The sequence below is a fragment of the Physeter macrocephalus genome, chromosome 14 (genome assembly GCF_002837175.3).
Source record: "Physeter macrocephalus isolate SW-GA chromosome 14, ASM283717v5, whole genome shotgun sequence".
In the NCBI taxonomy this organism is placed as follows: domain Eukaryota; kingdom Metazoa; phylum Chordata; class Mammalia; order Artiodactyla; family Physeteridae; genus Physeter; species Physeter macrocephalus.
In genome coordinates this window covers 58573149-58592319 of record NC_041227.1, presented here as the reverse complement: position 1 = coordinate 58592319, position 19171 = coordinate 58573149, and the positions used below count along the sequence as shown (strand labels likewise).

Below are 19171 nucleotides of genomic sequence, written 5' to 3'. Positions count from 1 at the left end.
TGGGGGGGGGAATAATTCTTTTAATTCTTAAGTAAAACAAAGAGTTTATTATGTGAAGAATGTGGAATAAACATGAAGAGACAGGCTTTATGAGAAATACCATAAAGTACCTTTTAAAAGATGGCATTGTTTAACCTCCATGTGGCCTTCAGTTGTGCAATTACAAGATGAGCTATGAGAGGGCCAACCCTTACTTGTATGGGCTCTGAATGTCTTATTAAATGTCGATTTTTATTCTTGGGGTAGAAAAATAGTAAGAGCTCTTACAGTGCCATCTCTAAAATGCTACTTTGATATTTATTGACATTTTTATAATGTGGAGTCTTCAGACTGACTTCACTGAAAACAACAAACTATTATAGTAGACATCTGATTGGCACAAATCATAAGGTGTATTCAGAACAAAACTACATGGGCGCCTGTACACTGACAACATTTAGCTTAAACATTTTCGACAGGGAAGGTGATAAGGGCTGTAGTTGACAGAATTGGCATTCTTTTCAGGGTATGGATTCTGTGCTGCTTTCGGAAACTATTGAAACTTGATTTTATTTTTGGTGCTAGTCAGGGTTCAGTCCTTACAGATTAACCAAGAATTTTTATCTGAATGCAGAAAATTATTAAAGAAATTGCCTTAAACCATACTTTACAAGTCAAAGGATTTTGAGAGGCCCTATTGGTGGGCTAAAATTACATATACAGATGTAGAAGTATTATAAGGGCTCATTTCCATTTTTTAAATGAAATCTGTAGTACCTGATTACAATTATGAATTCCATTGTATTGTATGGGGAGTATAAATATCTGAATGCTTCTCAGAGGATTTAGTTTACATGCAGGGCTGTTGGTAGTGGACACTGTTTACCTCAGGAATTGCAATCATGCAGGACTAGGTTAAGAAAAAATGCTGGAGTTTGTCATTTTGGATACTCATATAAAATCATCAAAATAGAAGCTCAACAGAATTGTCACATGTAGTCTATAGCACATTTGTATGCATTATTCTATAACTGGTTTGTACCTAGGCAACAATTATACTTTCAGTGTATCATTTAATAAAAAAAAAAAATTTAAGCAACTCACCTTTGTGCAAAGGGCGTTCCTCTGACTGTTCTGTCATCAAGAGATGTCCACTGGAACCAGAAGAAGGCTTGGCGATGGCTCCCTAGGCCTTCATTCGGGATCTCCAGGAACCTAGTTGTTGGAGGGTGCAGAGTAAGGTTGAGGGTACTTGGCATCAGCCATATCACCCTGGGACGATTATTCTTCATAGGGTGGCAGTGGTAGGGGCTGGTGGTGTTATTCTCTGAGGGGACAGTATCATAATCTGTGGGGCCACATATGGCTTGAAAAAGTGCATTTAGTATTATTATTTTTTTTTGGCCATGCCACGTACCTTGTGGGATCTTAGTTCCCTGACCAGGGATTGAACCCGGGCTCTGGCAGTGAAAGCTCCGAGTCCTAACCACTGGACCGCCAGGGAATTCCCATATGTTCTAGTAGTTTAAATAGGTTCCTGAGCTGAGACACTTAAATTCAAGGAAGGAAAAGACAAAAATAAACATAGAGGACCCATCAAACTCTTCTCACGAACTCATAAACTAAATTAGTACATCGTTGCTGGTGGTTTTCACGAGGTTGTTGGGAGAAGTTTTCCTCCAGACATGCAGGAGAAGTTTTAGGAGAAAACTTATACAAAAATAGGATGGGAATTGGAATTGAAGAGGGATTTAGGAAAAGTAGACATTTAAAACTTTGGCAATGTAAAAACTCATAGCAAGAGCAGAGGTGGCGTTTGAAGATGATAAATTTAAGCGTAGCATATATGCTTGCTTAGAATAAACTAATAGCTTTATAATTATGTGCAAGAACACATTTATATATGACTCACATGCCTGTATGATTATGTAGAATTTGATGTGTTCTTTTAAGCTGAAGCCAAGTGTACAAGAATGATTAGCATTTGTGAAAATATGCCTTTAAAGGCATTTAGGACAATGCTTCCCAGCCACTTGGCATTTCATTTTTGTAACAACCATTCTGCAAGGATTGTGTGGTCTTCATTAATTTTTTTAAAATGAAAGTGAGGTAAAATTATCTTTAAAAAAATAGACAATTTTTTAAAGCAGTTCTAGGTTCACAGCAAAATTGAGTGTGAAGTACAGAGTTCTCACATACCCTCTGTCCCCACACACTCACAGGCTTCCCCGTTATCAACATGACCCCCGAAAGTGGTACATTTGTTACAATCAGTGAACCTACATTGACCCATCATTATTACTCAAAGTTCCATAGTTGACCTCAGGGTTCACTCTTGGTGTTGTACAGCCTATGGGTTTGAACAAATGTATAGTGACATGTATCCACCCACCATTACAGTATCAGTAACTTCACTGCCCTAAAAATTTTCTGTTCTCTATTCATCGCTCCTTTCTCCTCTAACTCCTGGCAACCACTGATCTGTTTACTGTCTACATAGTTTTGCCTTTTCCAGAATGTCATATAGTTGGACTCATACAGTATGTGGCATTTACATATTGTTTTCTTTCACTTAGTAATATGCTTTTCTTTCCTCCATGTCTGCTCATGGCTTGATAGCCCATTTCTTTTTAGTGCTGAGTAATATTCTGTCATCTGAATGTACCACAGTTTATCCGTTCACTTACTTAGAAGAACGTCTTGGTTGCTTCCAAGTCTTGGCAATTAATGAAGAAAGCTGCTCTAAATAACTGAGTACAGGTTTTAGTACAGACATAGGTTTTCACCTCATTTGAGTTAATCCCAAGGAGGGTGACTTGCTGGGTCATATGGTAAGAATATGTTTACCTTTGTAAGAAACTATAAAACTATTTTTATTGAGAATTTTAGGACTTTCCTGATAGAGGTAGAGAATCTGGAGTTACCAACACACCAGAGCTGGAAATTGGTGATAAAGGAAAGAGCACTGCAAGTTACTGTGTGATTCAGTCTTGAACCTGGAGAAACGTGGGGACCATGATGAGTGAAACGAAGTGCTTATGCACAGGAGAGTTGGAGCAGAGCCGTGCTTGTGGTCAGGAAATATGGCCCTTTATTCGCAAGGAGGAAGAGGTCCTGTGCAGATCTTGAGCTGGATGACTCGAGTGCTGATGCACTTTTTTTTTTTTTTTTTTTTTTTTTTTTTTTTTTTGCGGTACGAGGGCCTCTCACTGTTGTGGCCTCTCCCGTTGCGGAGCACAGGCTCCGGACGCGCAGGCCCAGCGGCTGTGGCTCACGGGCCCAGCCGCCCCGCGGCATGCGGGATCTTCCCGGACCTGGGCACGAACCCGTGTCCCCTGCATCGGCAGGCGGACTCTCAACCACTGCGCCACCAGGGAAGCCCCTGATGCACTTTTAAATAATTGTGAAGGACATGCAGGAGCCATGCTTGGACCCAGTTTTTGATGTTATTAAAAACTGGAGGGGGCTTCCCTGGTGGCGCAGTGGTTGAGAGTCCGCCTGCCGATGCAGGGGACACGGGTTCGTGCCCCGGTCCGGGAGGATCCCAAATGCCGCGGGGCGGCTGGGCCCGTGAGCCACGGCCGCTGAGCCTGCGCGCCCGGAGCCAGTGCTCCACAATGGGAGAGGCCACGACAGTGAGAGGCCCGCGTACCGCAAAAAAAACCCCCAAAACTGGAGGGAATCACACTTTGGAAGTTTTTGAACCTAGTAGCAAAATCAAAGCTATTTGATTAAAAAAAAAAAAGACTCTAAGAGTGGAATTTCCCTACTGCTATCTTGTTCCATGAGTTCATGGAAACTCCCAGTACACAGCGCCTCACAGAAGACATGCCAGGGAAACTTACTTGACAGCCCTCAGTCAGTCACAGTAATGTTTTTTGAAAGTAACTTTTCCCCCTCTATCTTTAACTGGCTTTTTGAGCCATGAGAAATAAAATGGAGACATCTGATTTTGAAGATTCAAACATCTGAGCTTCTGCATTGGACAGATATTTATTGAATGACCATTATGTGCAAACACTGTCCCTGAGTACTTCTAGAGTATACCAGAAGGGTATGAAACACTTTCCATGTTGAGGCAAAGATTCTGACCATCTGTGCTTTGAGAAAACACAGGCTCAGAGAGGTTCACTGACAATCCTGTGGCTGCCTGGCTGGTGCTTAGCAGATCATGAGTTAAAAACCTCAAACTTCTCATCTACTTACCCTAGACTCCATAACAGAGGCAGGGTTGGGATTCCTGCTCTACCATTAACAAGCTGTGCTAAATTGGCTGATTATTTCACTCACCAAACCTGGTTTCTCCACAGCAAAATGGGAAAAAAAAGTTTAAGCACTTTATAGGGTTTTTATAAGGATTAGGTGAGATAATGTGGTACAATTCAGTGTCTGTTATAAAGCCTTCATTTATTGATAATTTATTATAATTATTCTCTTTCAAAAGTTACCAAATTCTTTAAAGAATCAAATGCACCCCTTTGGAATATCAATGTTAACGCCTCCAGAAAAGTGCCCGTTTTTACTCTGAGGCCAGCAAGTTAGACTGACGGCCTGTTCTGGATTATCTTTCCAGGATGGGAAGGGCATGATCAACTTCAGTTTTTCCCCCTTCCTATTCTCTGCTCCACATCAGCACTGTACTAACGCAGAGACAATTTCCACTCCTTTTACAGTGCAGACATTAAAAGGCACATGGGGAAGCAGCGCATTCATCGCTTTCTAAAGAACTTTACCCCTAACGTCCCAGCCAACTGAATGCTGGCTGTTTTTGACTCTCTGACTTAGGCCCATTGTCGAGTAGAGAGCTGGGCCTGGGGTGAAAAGCAGGCAAGATGTTGAAGGAATGAAGGGACCGAGAGGGTCTGAGATGCAGAACTCTACAGAGGAGACTGGTAGCCTGCAGGAAACAGTGGGCAGGACAGGCTGTCACCATTATGACATCCCCCAGGCCTGGTGCAACTCTGCTTGGTTTCATGTTTGTTTTGAATAATAGCAGCTAACATGAAGCAGTGTACTATGTTCATTTTACATGGATCATCTCAAGGACTGTTTACAAACAGCTGGGAAGTAAAGAAGTGACTGATGTTCCTCCCATTTTACAGGTAGGGAAACTGAGGCACAGGGCCAAATAGCTAGAAAATGACATTGGCAGATTCAAACTTAGTTATCTAACCTCAGAGAGGAGTCTTTAGCCTCAAGGCTAATTGTCCTGGGCATTTCCCCTTAAAGTCTCTCTTGGAAGTGAATCATGGCAACAGTGGGCTCCGGACCCGGTGAGGGCTCAGGCAATCCCTTCACTCCTCCAGGGTCTCAGTTTTCTCACCTGCAAAATTGGGGTATTAATAAAGGCCCCACCATCACCCGGCCTCGTGGCTGGGGGAGGGTTTGTTGGATAAGACTGGGGCGAGTGCCAAGCACAGAGCCTGGTAAGGGTCTTCCAACATCTTTAACCCTGTCTGTAAACCCTCCGGCTGGAAGCAGCTGGGACCCACGGAGGACTGGGGGCTGCCCCCTTCTGGCTCTGTCGGGAGCAGAAGGGTCCCCTTCCCACCCCGCTGGCCTCGGATGCCACCCCCTCAAACTCCGCGGGGCGCCGGGAGGCCGCTCGGCACCATATTTAGTCAGGGGAAGCGGCAGCCCCGGGCTGGTATGCGGCGCTGGGAATTCCTGCAGGAAGGAGCCTGCGCCTGCCCTTTTTGGGTTGTCTCCCGCCCGCCCGGGTAGGGAGGACCGGCCGGGAACCTCGGAGCCGGGCCAGGCGGGGAGCGGGGCGCCCGGCTGCCCGCAGGTCCCCGGTCTGGCGCGGGGCCAGCCCACCGCCGCGGCTTCCTTTTATGGCCTGTGTGCGTGCATGTGACAGAGTGGAGAGAGATGGAGAGAGCGAGAGAGGGAGGGAGATCTGGAGCCAGAGACACAGAGACCAGAGACAGAGTGAGACAGAGGGACAGAAAGAGCGGTGGGCAGAGTGATGGAGACATAGAAAAAAGGCAGAACAAGACAGAAAAGGTGATGGAGAGACACGGGGTCAGACACACAGGAGGGGTTGGGGCGGACACGGGGTAAGGGAGTGGCACTAAGAGGGAGGGAGAGAGAGAAAACTTTCAGGGAACTTCATTTTCAAGAATTTCTTGGGGCGGGGAGGAGCAGGTGAAGAGAACTTTCAAGAGCGCCGTGGCACCCACATTCTGTTTGGATCCTGACATGCACCTTGCAAATTACGTAATTATACACACACACACACACACACACCCCTTTCAGCTTCGGACACTGAGGCTCAGAGAAGGGAAATGACTTGCCTGAGGTCACACGGCCAGAGAATGGCACACCCAGGGCATGAAGTCACAACAATTGGGCCTTTTTTTTTTTTTGCTTGTGGGTGGAGGTGGGGATGCCAAGTTGGGAAAAGTAAAAACTTCCCCTTTCTGCACAATTCCCAGCAGAGTTGGGGGGTCTTGCCTTGTACTTTGCAAAGTTCAAAAAATCCCCTTTCCCCACCCTTCACGCAGCACGGCCGGGCCCTTTCCAGGTAGTGGGGGGCGAAGAAAAATGGGGAGCGGGGAGAGGAGGTGTCAACTAGGGCCGCCCACAGTTCCCCCCACGCGGAGGAAGCGGTTAAAGCCCGTGCGGCTGGAACTGACTCAAGGGAGAAATTCTCAAGCATCCCCTATAGACGCCGGCCACTCAACCCCTTTCTTTAGGGACCCGAAGTCTCGGTGACTGTCCCAGAGCCGGGGTCAGACACTGGCCCCGAACGCTTCTGCCCGCTGCGCCTTTCCCGGGAGCCCTGCGGTCCCCCGTTCCCCCCTGCGCCCCCGCCCGGGTGCCCCCCTCTACGGGCGCCGCGACAGGTGCGCGCGAGGCCTGGACCAAAGCCGCGCTTTTCGGACCCTGCAGGTGGCGCTGCGGAGAGAGCAGCGCGGGACTCACACCCACTCCGCCCCCCTCCGCCGCCTCCCCTTTCCCTCCCGCAGGCAGCTCCGGGTCTATAAAGAGAGGCGTCCCAGGCAAGCGGGGAGGTTTGGACGCCCCTGCCTGGGAGGTGTGCCGGATAGGAGCTCTCCATCCAGTTTCTTCTCCGCTCTCCCCCCAGTTCGAGATCTGTAAGTATGTGGTCCTGGTGGGGGAAGGGAAATTGAGTAGAGGGTTTAAGGATCCTAGAAGACATCCTACAGGGGCTGGGGAGCTGTGAGGAGCATCTGTTGTCCTCCTCTTAAGGACTATGGGGCTGGGGGTTCACAATTTTCATTTCTCTCTGCCCCATCATCCTAGATTTCCCCCAAACCAGCATCTCCCAAGGAAACCAATAAGTACCACCTTGGGGGTACTTATTAAAGATAATGCCCGGGCCCAACTTCGGTTACACTAGAATCTTCAGAAAAACTGTTCCCTATATATATGAGTCCCAGATGATTCTTGTTATGAGGCAAATCTGAGAGATGTGCTCCCTTAGAAATCACAGAGGTCCAGCTTGAACAGCCAGGCTTCTTTTATTCTGGGCACAAAATGAGTGCAGCTGAGCTTCACTGAAAAGTCATTTCCTATCACATAGGCAGGCAAAGTACGGCTTCCAGTGGAGCTTGCTTAGTTCTGTTAATGCATTATATCAGTTAAAAACACATGGGCAGAAAGGGGAGTGTTTTTTCCTCACTCTAGAGGATGCCTGCTGATAACCCTTGAGTGATAGGCTGGTTATGATCCAGTTTATTTATTACAGCTTGATTTTCTTCCAGACACATCCCCCCCACTCCAGATTTTTTAAAATCTCATCCAGGTTGACCCCAAGGGCCTCAAATACTCAGACGGTTGCCAGAGTCCACATTTGCTTACAAAGTCTGCAGGTGCGTTAGCTAAGATTGGGCTGGGATTTCCTGCAGAGCATCCAGTACACATGTTACTCTCATGTCCCACTAAGTGGGCAAAGTGAGAGAAAGTGGCTACTGCCTGTTGTATGTTCTCTCTCTGCACTGAGAGCTGGTGGGGATTTGGCTGCTTGAGGAAAGGCAGCATTCAAAGCCATACTTATCAAGAAGTAAAAGTAAATATTTAGAAACCCCAAGAAAGGGAGCATTTATTACAGTATTAAGAATTGATAGATTAAATTGCAAAGTGGCCATTTTATACAGAGAAGGAGCTTAAAGAAGCAGAACTGAAAGTTATTAGATAGCAGTGTGTGTAATAGGATATTGAAGATCCATGGAAGGAAATGCAGTCTTTCCGTGGTGCTTTCCCATTGAGATAAACTACCATTGAAAGAGCACTTATTTGCCATGCACTGTAGCAGCGTTTGACGTAATTGATCTCATTTAATCAGTGCAACAACCTTTTAAGGGAGGCATTATGATGCCTGTTTAGTATACAAGGTAACTGAGGCTCAGAGAGGTTAAGTAATTTGCCCAGTGTCTCACAACTAACAAGTGGTGCATCCCATTCCTGTGTCTGTCTGATGCTAATTCTATACCCCTGACCCCACCATCATTTTTCTTTACCATGAACAAAAACTCTGTTGGAATCAGGTTTCTGATGGGACCAGATGTATCCAGTAAGGCAAGTGCTTATCTCTTTGAAGAAAACATAAACTGACTTTTTGCAAATTTAAAATAAAATGCACTGTTTGTCCCCTGTGGCGGGGTCATCTAGTTGGCCCGATGACTAGATTAGGTGGGCTGCCTTCCCAAGAGTCCAAAACGTAAACTAGCCGGGCCTTCCTTGAGAAGCTTCTAGGGCTCGTAAACACTATGTATTTTATTATCATGTCTGAAGTAGACGTGTTATTCCGTACAAGGTATTTGTTATGGATTTGTTATCCTTACTTTCCTGTGTGAGGGCTGAGATTGAGGCAAACATGCCCATTTATGGTAGCGTTTTCCATGAGGCCATCCTCGGGCCCCCTCACAAATTAGGCTTGTATTGCAGCTTTGTTGGTCATGCCTCTGGAGATTTCTTTGCCCTTGTCCTTCCCATTTGGGAACAAGTTGGAGAGTCCGGAGGAGAAAACATTTGGGAGGAAAGGGGGAATCACCTTTTCCTACTCTCTCTTATTTGGAAGTTTTATTTTTGGGGTGGGAAAATTGTCTTCTCCTTTCCTCAGTGTATTGAATCGAAACAGGTGGATTTTATGCTGTAGGCACAACCATGTACTTCTAAAATTGGGTACACATTAGATTTTTTCTGGAAAACTACATCCAATTTTAAATCCACTGGAATCCGAGAACATCACAAGCAAATTTAGAAATCATCCAGGTTGACCTTCCCAAACCTCAGTTTTCCCATCTGTAAAATGGGGCTCATGAGAATAGCTAATGTTAGTTGATCACTTTTGCTGGACAACACACTGAATCCTTTACAGGCATCATGTTTCTAAGTCTTTACAACAGCCCTTTGGAATGGATGCTATTATTATTGGCCCTGTTTTACAAATGTGGAGTCTGAATAACTTGCTCAAGGTAGCTCGACTAGCCAGTGAGGAAGACCAGATTCTACAGACCTGGCTCTTTCTAACTGCAGAGACTAAGGGATTGCCCTTTTGGGAGGATTCAAGGGGATCATGCATATGCAGGATTTAGCACAGTGTCTGGCCCTGGTGAACTTCTGTGGATTGTTATTTATAACATACATGACCAGAGACCTTAAGGATCTTGCTCAGTGTAGCCCATCTGGTACTTGGCAGAACCAGGAACCCTATGGTATAGTCTTTCCATAAAAGAGAAACTTGCCCGTAGTTTTCTGTTTGTGTAATGTCTTTTCATAAACTCAGCTCCTATTCTTCTTCCACTCGAATAGAGACACACTTCCTCACCTGTGTCAGGAACATGACTGATACCAGGTTTATTGGCCCTTTTTTGATTCATTTAGGGTCTCGAGGGCATCCTTTAAGAGCTCACCTGTGAGTGGGAGGAGCCTGTCTGGCTTCCACGGTGACTCTTTTGCTACCAGGGGTCTCTTCCCTCTACCCCTGACCTTTAAACACAGTTAACTATGGCCACACCATGGGGGAAAGGCTGAGTTTGGAAAGGGCCAAGTCGGAATTTGAAGGAAATTTTTGTTTTGTTCTGTTTTGAATAGTTGACTTTGAAGAAACTTTTGTAAGGGATCAGATGATGGAGGAAGAAGCTAGCGCTGCCCGTTGTTCCTGCAGGGGGAGGTTGGGGTCTCTGAGTTGCATCAGTGATTTGGGGCTTAAGGAGGAACAGCCCTCATCAAAGTCCCTAAGAAAGGACCATAGGGCCGCCTCCTGCTCACCCATGCAGGCTTGAACTTCCTCCCCCCTGCTGGTGAAGCATGCAGCAAATGATACAGAATCTCAGAAGGGGCCAGGGTCTGAGACCCCTGTGGGTCATTATAGCCATTCCCTGGTCTCCAGGTAGAATGCCTCTCCAGGTAGAATTCCTGACCCACCTTCTCCTTCCGCACCTCTCCACTCTTCCCCATCTTTAGATATTGATATAAACATGGTTAATGTATTCTTGCACATCTTTCCAAAACTTTTCTATGTCAAATCTTCCTTTTTTGCACGAATATTGGCATTGTAAATTAGGTGGGTTTTTTTCACTTGATTACATATCTTCATCTTTCTATATCAGCACATTGTGGTGTTTCTTTTTATCATCTGCATAATATTCTATTATGTGGAAGGACAGCATCTTACTGAAACAACCTCTTATTGAAACATACCAGCTTCACTCCACCATATAAACAGGACTTCAGGGACCATCTTTGTGTATCTATTTATGTCTAATTACATGAGTTTATCTGTAGGATAAATTCCCAGCAATGTAATTTGCTAAGTTAGAGAGCATGCACATTGAAAATGGATAGATATTGCTAAACAGTCCTCTAAAGACATTGTAAATTTAAACTTCAAATGGGCATATAGGAGACTACATTTCTTTTAAGCTGTGGTAAGCCAGTGTTGCAAGACACAAGACACAGTAGGGCTTTTAGGGCCAGAAATGGTCAGTTCTCTCTAATCCTCAAAGCACCCTCCGTGAGAGCCACCAGACCTCTTGCTAACCAAGTTCTCTTGGGGAGGTAAAAATAATTTAGCTTTACTGATTATAAGAACTTCCTTCTGGAGGTACTTTAAAAACAGTATTCTAATGAGTTAGGCAGATATCAGAAGGGGGTGCAGCTGGTGGGGGGGGTGGCACTAGGCCCAGTCCATGCAAGGAAGAGACTTTTTGCTAAGAGTAGGTCAGGTGTCAGATCTGGGTTCAAATCTCGGCTCCAACTTTTACAAGCAGAAGCCTTTACTTTCACTTACCTTCCGGGACCTCCATAGTCTTATAAGAATAATAAATAATGCCCACCTTGCTGGACGCTTAGGAGACATAGCAAGATGGTGTATATAATAAATTGCCTGGCCCGATATCCCATGAATAGAAAGGGCACAGTGATAATTGTGCCTATTATTAGTGACAGATTTAGAGTCCCGATTACTTGTGGGGACAGTTTGGGGCTTGGAGATCTGGTGCATCTGGGGGGCCCACCCCCTCCCTGCTTCCCTCTCCACTTTGGCTCCTCCCACACCTGGGCCAGGCCTTGAAATAGCTGCTCCTCTGCAGAGGTCCCGCCAGCTGGTGGTTCGTGTTCTAGATCAAGCCCAGAGGGTTTTCATTTTGCCTGCGTGGCATTCAAAATGTGCAGTGATTTAACTTTAGGGGTGGGTATTTCATTCCTAAATGCAGACTTCGGGGTCTGTTGGAAATCTGGCAATGCAGGGCCCACATTCTCCCTCACCCCAGCGGGAGTTGAGAAGCTGCCATGCTCTTTGGGCAGGACCAGAGGGCTCTGTCCAGCCACCTCCAGCCTGGGTCACCTTGCATTGCTCACCTGACCCCAGGGACATTTGGGTTGGTGTCTCTGGTCTAAAATCTTGGCAGTAAAATACTGAGGGAAGCTATTAACTAGGCCTGATGATGCGCAAATCCTGTTACTGTTTGGGCTCTGAGGTATTTTATTCATTTTCCATTAATACAAAAGCAGAAGGGGCAAGATCTTTTACCCCTGAGTTCCCCTGGGGAAAATAAAACCGATGCTAAAACAAGCTAAAAGAGTTAAACATTCTCAGTTGGTTCAACTTCAACCCTTTGATCTGGAATCACAGATATCATAAAATGTTACAGCTAGCCAGCCCTCCATATTTCTATCCCCAAATGAAAAGCACAAGGCCCAGAGAGGGAGAGTAACTTGCCCAGAGTCACCCAGCAGGTTCGGCACAGAGCAGGGACTTGTAACCCTGTGGTCTTACAGAGGCTAACGAACAGCTTGTCTGCGCTCAAGGAACGAAGCTGGGTGCTGTTGGTGAGGAATACAGGACTGTGTATGGAGCCGACACACTCGGCCGTGTCAGGCGTTGCTAATGCCATTGATCATGCACTGGAGGTAGTATCCATCAGTCCTGTATAATGATCCTGAAGGTGTCCTTTCAGCTCTCGGAGCTGATGCAGGACATTGGATGGGGGTGGTGGGGGAGGAAGGCTTGAGAGGAAGAAACCAGGTCAGTGGGGGGTCTCCTTGAGGTTCGGCTGTCTGGGTGTCTGTCTCCTCTCATGTGCTCACACTCCACCCATGTGACCTTCTACACGTAGCATTCCAGGTTGGATGGGATAATTTTTTCCCCCAGGGGACATCTGGCAATATCTGGAGACATTTTTTGTTGTCATGACTGGGGCGGGGAGGGTGGGCTACTAGCATCTATTGGGTAGAGACCAGAGATGCTACTAATGGCCTTAAACTACACACAACAGTCCCCCTCCCCCCACTCTCGGCCTGCCCACCACTCCCCCTCTGCTACATGGCTTCCGCCCACCCTCCATCCCACCAACAAGGAAGTATCCAGCCCCAAATGTCAGCAGTGCCGAGGTTGAGAGAAACCCTCTTGTAGCAGCAGGGAGGTGCAGACCAAGTTTTCCTTCCATTCAGTGCATGGAGAATTGTGCTCTCTGATCACTGCTGCAGTCTTGCAAACTGCTTTGCGTTCCCCACTGTGCCTCACCTAATGTCTGACCTGACACTTTTTGCCTGATTGTCCACTACCCCAAATTTTAAAAACTCAAGGCTCTGGATGCACGCTGAGGCGAGTCCTTGCGGCAATAAAACCAAGTTATCTGGACACCTCAAGTTGCCACAGACCGATGCAGGGTGTGTCCCATGTGTGTCTGTATTTCTTTCAGTCTCAAGTTCTCTCCCTATTTCAAAGAAGGTAGACAAAGCAGAAAAGATCACTTTGAAAATATATCTTTATTCAGATTCCACCATAACTAGCTGTGCCATGATGGATAAGTTACTTAACCTCTCTGTGCCTCAGTTTCCTCATCTGTAAACCAGAGGTAATGGTGCTTCGCATAGCCTTTTTGAGGGGATTAAATGAGCTAATAGCTGGCATTCAATAAGATAGAGCAGGAGCTATGATTACTAATATTAATTTGCCAGGCTCACCACATTTTCTCAAGGACAAATCTATGGGATTTAATCAGTGTTTGGTGGGAAAAGAGGTCTGTGGCTAAATGTTTTTGAGAGCCAGGGGCTCAAAGTAGTGAAATAGCTTTCAGATGTCAGGACCTCGGATATCCCGATGGGAGTTCTCCCTCTTAATGATGGGGTGGGTAGATGTGTAGCGCTTTTCAAATGGATTTGACCACAGAATCGATTTCTTTTTTTTTTTTTTTTGGCCGTGCCTCAAGGCATGTGGGATCTTAGTTCCCTGACCAGGGATCAAACCTGCGTCCCCTGCATTGGAAGCACAGAGTCTTAACCACTGGATCATCAGGGAAGTCCCCAGAATTTATTTCTGAAGAGTGTCTCAACCTCCCTGAATCCTGCCCCACCCCACCCCAAATATTCTGAGGGATTAGGGTTCCAAGGAACACACTCTGAGAAACGCCATTCTAGGGTGAAGCCAAGCTCCTCTTCCCTTTTCCTTCTTTCTTTTGACCAAAGCAGATTTCATACATCATGACTGTCAGACTTCAAAGACATGGGAAGCAACCCAGCCTCTCTCCTTTTTCTGGACAGAGACTGAATCTTTGTGCTTGATCTTGTTTGCATTTTTGAGTCCTAGATTAGGCAGGGTTCGTGGCAGTGGGAATTCCTCTGTCCTTTTATTTTTCTGTTGTAGTTTTTGCTTTTTTTTCTGATTTGTAAGGCAACTCACCAACATCATAATTAGAAAGAGCCCACTTAGTTGTCATGCTGCTCTAAACAAATAAAACATGTCTCCTGGCCCTCTTGAGTATACTCGGCTACCATTCAAAAACTTTTCATTGATTGTACTTATACTACCGAACTGCACAATTAAGTGCTTAAGGTGGTGAATTTTATTATGTGTATTTTACCATAATTAAAGATAAAAAGAAAAAAAATTTTTTTCATTGAAGTATACTTTATATCAGAACAGTACACCTCCCTGTGGGTATGCAGCCTGGTGAATTTCCACAAAGTGGGCACACCCATGTAACTGGCACTCAGATCAAGAAACAGAACATCAACCCCACAAACCCCTGTCATGTCCTACACTTCCAGTTCCAACATCTGACGTCTACCACCTTAGGTTAGATTTGCCTGGTTTTGAACCTCATATACAGGCACACCTCATGTTACTGCGCTTCACAGATACTGTGGTTTTTTACAAATTAAAGGCTTATGGCAAATCTGTGTCGAGCAAGTCTATCGGTGCCATTTTTCCAACAGCATTTGCTCACTTTGTGTCTCTGTGACACATTTTGGTAATTCTTGCTATATTTAAGGCTTTCTCATTACAATATTTGTTTTGGTGATCTGTGATCAGTGGTTTTGCTGTTGCTACTATGACTCGCTGAAGGCTCAGATTTTTTAGCAATCAAGTATTTTTAAGGTGCGTATGTTGACATAATTAGACATTTGACATAATGTTGCACACTTAATAGATGACAGCATAGTGTAAACATAACCTTTATAAGCACTGGGAAACAAAAATATCCATGTGACTTGCTTTATTGTGATAGTTGCTTTACTGAGATGGTCTGGAACTGAGCTCGCAGCATCTTCAAGTTCTGCCTGCAAACAGAATCGCACAGTATGTCCTTCTTGTGTTTGCCTTCTTTCACACAAGTGTTTGTGAGGTTTGTTCTTATCGCGGTGGAGTTATAGTTCACTTCATCTGATTTGGGTCCCATTTTGAACGTTTATTATGTGCTGGTCGCTGTGCTAGGTGCCTTAAAGTGTCGGTTCATTGATTGCAAATACTCCACTGAGCTTCTGACAAGCCCATCAAGATTGTGTAGGAGACAGGAGAGCACAGGCTTTGAATCAGACCTGGGTTCGGATCCCAGCTCTGCCACTTTCTAGTTGTGTGACCTCAGGCAGATTCCTTCACCTCTTTGAGCCCCAGTTTCCATGTCTGTAAGGTGGAGCTGACCATCAAACGGAACTCCTAAGGCTGTGGTGGTGTCGCTCAATGATCCTGCATGTGAAGAAGGATTTAGCCCAGGGCCTGTGAGGAGGCCAGAAGTGTTAAGTATCACTGTTTGGTGTTCAAAAAACTCTGTCCTGGGTATGACATACAGCCAAGTGGGAGATGGTGTGATATTGACACTGCTTACATGTAGAAGATAGTTTTATAAATTTTGCATAGTAATATCTTTCCTTTTAAGGAAAATGTCAATCATGCAAAAGTAGACAGAAGAGTTTAACCCTGCTACAGGTACTCCATTACGCGACTCCAGCAATTAATGCTGGGCCGATCCTGGCTCCACCCAAATTTCCTCCCTGCCCTGATTATTTTGAGGTAAACCCCAGGTTTATCATTTCATCTATAAATACTTCATGATTTTCTTTTTTATTTATTTATTTATGGCTGCGTTGGGTCTTCATTGCCACTCATGGGCTTTCTCTAGTTGCGGCGAGAGGGGGCTACTCTTCGTTGTGGTGCGTGGGCTTCTCATTGCGGTGGCTTCTCTTGTTGCGGAGCACGGGATTTAGGCACGCAGCCTTCAATAGTTGTGGCACACGGGCTCAGTAGTTGTGGCCCACAGGCTTAGTTGCTCCGCGGCATGTGGGATCTTCCCTGGCCAGGGCTCAAACCCGTGTCCCCTGCATTGGCAGGTGGATTCTTAACCACTGCGCCACCAGGGTAGTCCCTTCATGATTTTCTAAAAGGAAATACTTCTCTAAAAGGAAAGGACTCTCTAAATAGGTGAAATCACAGTACCATTTTCACACCAAAGAATTTAACCAATTCCCTAGGATAAAACATATTGAGTCAATGTTCAAATTTCCCTGATTAGCTCATCCATTTTTGTTTTTGGAGGGGTTGTCAAGTAAATTTTATTTTTCTGACAATTACATTCAGTTGCTCAAAGCTTTTCATTTAAAGGGTGGCTTTTTAAAAAAAAAGTTAGTTAATTAATTATTTACTTATTTGGCTGCGTTGGGTCTTCCTTGGGGCGCGCAGGCTTTTCTCTAGCTGCAGCGAGCAGGGGCTACTCTTTGTTGTGGTGCGCGGGCTTCTCATTGCGGTGACTTCTCGGAGCACGGGCTCTAGGCGTGCAGGCTCAGTAGTTGTGGCTCACGGGCTTAGTTGCTCCGCGGCATGTGGGATCTTCCCGGATCAAGGCTCGAACCCGTGTCCCCTGCATTGGCAGGCGGATTCTTAACTGCTGCGCCACCAGGAAAGTCCCTAAAGCGTGGCTTTTTAAGACAGCAAAATGTACCTTTATTTCTCATTTGCTCTGTGTGTGGATGTGCATGTTAACAGGATAGGGGAGTTCTTTCTCTGCCTCTATCAGTGTTCGTCTTTTATTGTACTTGTTAGACTTTTTCATTATGAAAATTTTCAAACATATGCAAAAGTGGAGAGAACAGTATGAGGTGGCTTCTCGGAGCACGGGCTCTAGGCGTGCAGGCTCAGTAGTTGTGGCTCACGGGCTTAGTTGCTCCGCGGCATGTGGGATCTTCCCGGATCAAGGCTCGAACCCGTGTCCCCTGCATTGGCAGGCGGATTCTTAACTGCTGCGCCACCAGGAAAGTCCCTAAAGCGTGGCTTTTTAAGACAGCAAAATGTACCTTTATTTCTCATTTGCTCTGTGTGTGGATGTGCATGTTAACAGGATAGGGGAGTTCTTTCTCTGCCTCTATCAGTGTTCGTCTTTTATTGTACTTGTTAGACTTTTTCATTATGAAAATTTTCAAACATATGCAAAAGTGGAGAGAACAGTATGACGTACCCCTGGGTTCCTGTCACTCACCTTCCATATGAGGCCAATCATTTCACCCCCACCCTCCTCCCATTTCTTTTGTGGGTCCCAAAGTCCCTAAGTTCTAATCTACAGGTTACCCTTTTTAAAAATACTTTACCTGTTAAAGAAACTGAGTCATTTGTCCTATGCTTTCCCACCTTGTGGGCTTTGTCACATGCCCGTGACCTTGTTTGGCATGTTTCCCTTAAATAGGTGTTAGATGCAGAGGCTTTGTTGGCTTTGGTCCCCCAACCCCACCCCATTTTCCTTTTTGTAAGAATATTTCATTGGTGGTGGTGGCACTTCCTAGAGCCACCCCTCTGGAGGCACATAACCTCTGATCAACTTTGTTTTTGCAACGTTAAGGTTAATGAGCAGGTATAGGTGGTGCCAGCCCGATCCATCCATTATGAAGTTTGCCGTCTGCTTTTCATCTAATACAGTGGGTCTGAAAGTGTGGACCCCAGGCCAGCATCCTCAGCATCACCTGGGAACCTGTTAGAAATGCAGGTCTTGGGCTCATCCCAGACCTACTGACTCGGAAGCTCTGGGGTGGGCCCAGCCATCTGTGATTCCACAGCTGCCCGGGTGAAGCTGGTGCACAAGGAAGTTTGAGAATCAATGGTCTGATGTTTTAGCAACATTGATAGTCATTGTCAAGACCCATTATTTTATTCAGAGTTCCAAAATTGCTACATTTTAGTTTCATCATTTCTTCCACCTTTATTGGTTGGAATTCTTCTAAGTAGAAGGTAGTATTTTTTTTTTTTAAACAGTGAAAGTGAGGTGAAGGGAGGATGTTGGACTCATTACATCCCAAGAGAAATTCAATACCAATTTAAAAATGCAGGAAATGTGATTGTTAAACCTGGGACAGTGCACATTCTCTACTATTCTTTAGTTCACTTTTTGGAATAACTGAAGTGATTATTCAGATTTAGGGAATGATTCACCCATTTCTCCATCTTTTTTTTTTTTAAAAAATGAGCTACTAGATCAGGTCTCCCAGGAGAAATAACCATCCCTTCTGAACAAATCAGCCTTTGGTTTTTTTTTTTTTAATTTGTATTTTTAGTTTAAAATAAGTTCGAGATTGAGTGAATTTGTTGGCAGCCTTTGGTTTGTATTATTGTTATTTTCACCCCAGAAGAGAAAAGTGGGAGTAACTGCCCCTCTGATTTTTGCCTTGCAAAGTCTGCATTTTAGGAGGTGGCTGCCCAGCTCCAGGGGCCCATTGATGGGATATGGGGGTTACTCCATCTCCGTGGGATTTGTTGGCCTAAGTGTGGAGATCATGTTGGTGAATTCAAACGAGTTATGCGTTGTTTTCTGCTGAAGTAGGGGGATCAACCACACAGTACGTCCTGGTGGCTGTACATCCTAACTCAGCTTGCACCTTAGTTCTTTGGAACCAACAGTGGATGGGGAGGAGAGATGGGGTGGGTTGGAGGGGCTGAGTGAGAGCAAGTGTTACTAGAGCAGGGCAGCTCTTTCAGGTATGGTCAGAGGGTCTGGAATGGGCCCTTGGATCGGCCTATAAAGAGTCTGTTGCCTCAGCACCTTGTCTCATGAACACATCTAGAAAACAGAATGGAAAATCTGTCACAAATGGGCTCCCCATGTTGAGAGGACATTTAATGACTTGACATTTTATATAAAGACAGACTTCTTGTCAATTATTTAGTGACCCTGAGGAACAGTTTGTAGAAAGGCAGCATCAGTGTTTCAGTTTCCCCTTTTTCTTTACCAGTTCTCAATACAATGGGTTGATTCCCCAGCATCTTACAAGGATGACTTGTGAATTTTTTTTAATCATTATGAGCTCATGGATTTAAACATATTCACCTTTCAACTCTTGTCCCATATTTGACCAAATAGAACCCTAGTTTAATATTTTAGTGTGTAGTTTTCTAGACTTTTAAAAATGTATACACAGGGCTTCCCTGGTGGCGCAGTGGTTGAGAGTCCGCCTGCCGATG

The 19171-nt window shown here is 45.3% G+C and overlaps 1 protein-coding gene across 1 annotated transcript in view; it reads left to right on the top strand.

The window, feature by feature from the left end:
• Positions 1–6970: 6970 nt before the first annotated feature.
• Positions 6971–19171, top strand: part of LOC112064822 (myosin-11-like) — a 24977-nt gene continuing 12776 nt past the window's right edge. The window contains exon 1 of the mRNA XM_024123348.3: positions 6971–7079. The gene's annotated coding sequence lies outside the window, so the exon portion shown is untranslated. The remainder of the gene's footprint in view (positions 7080–19171) is intronic.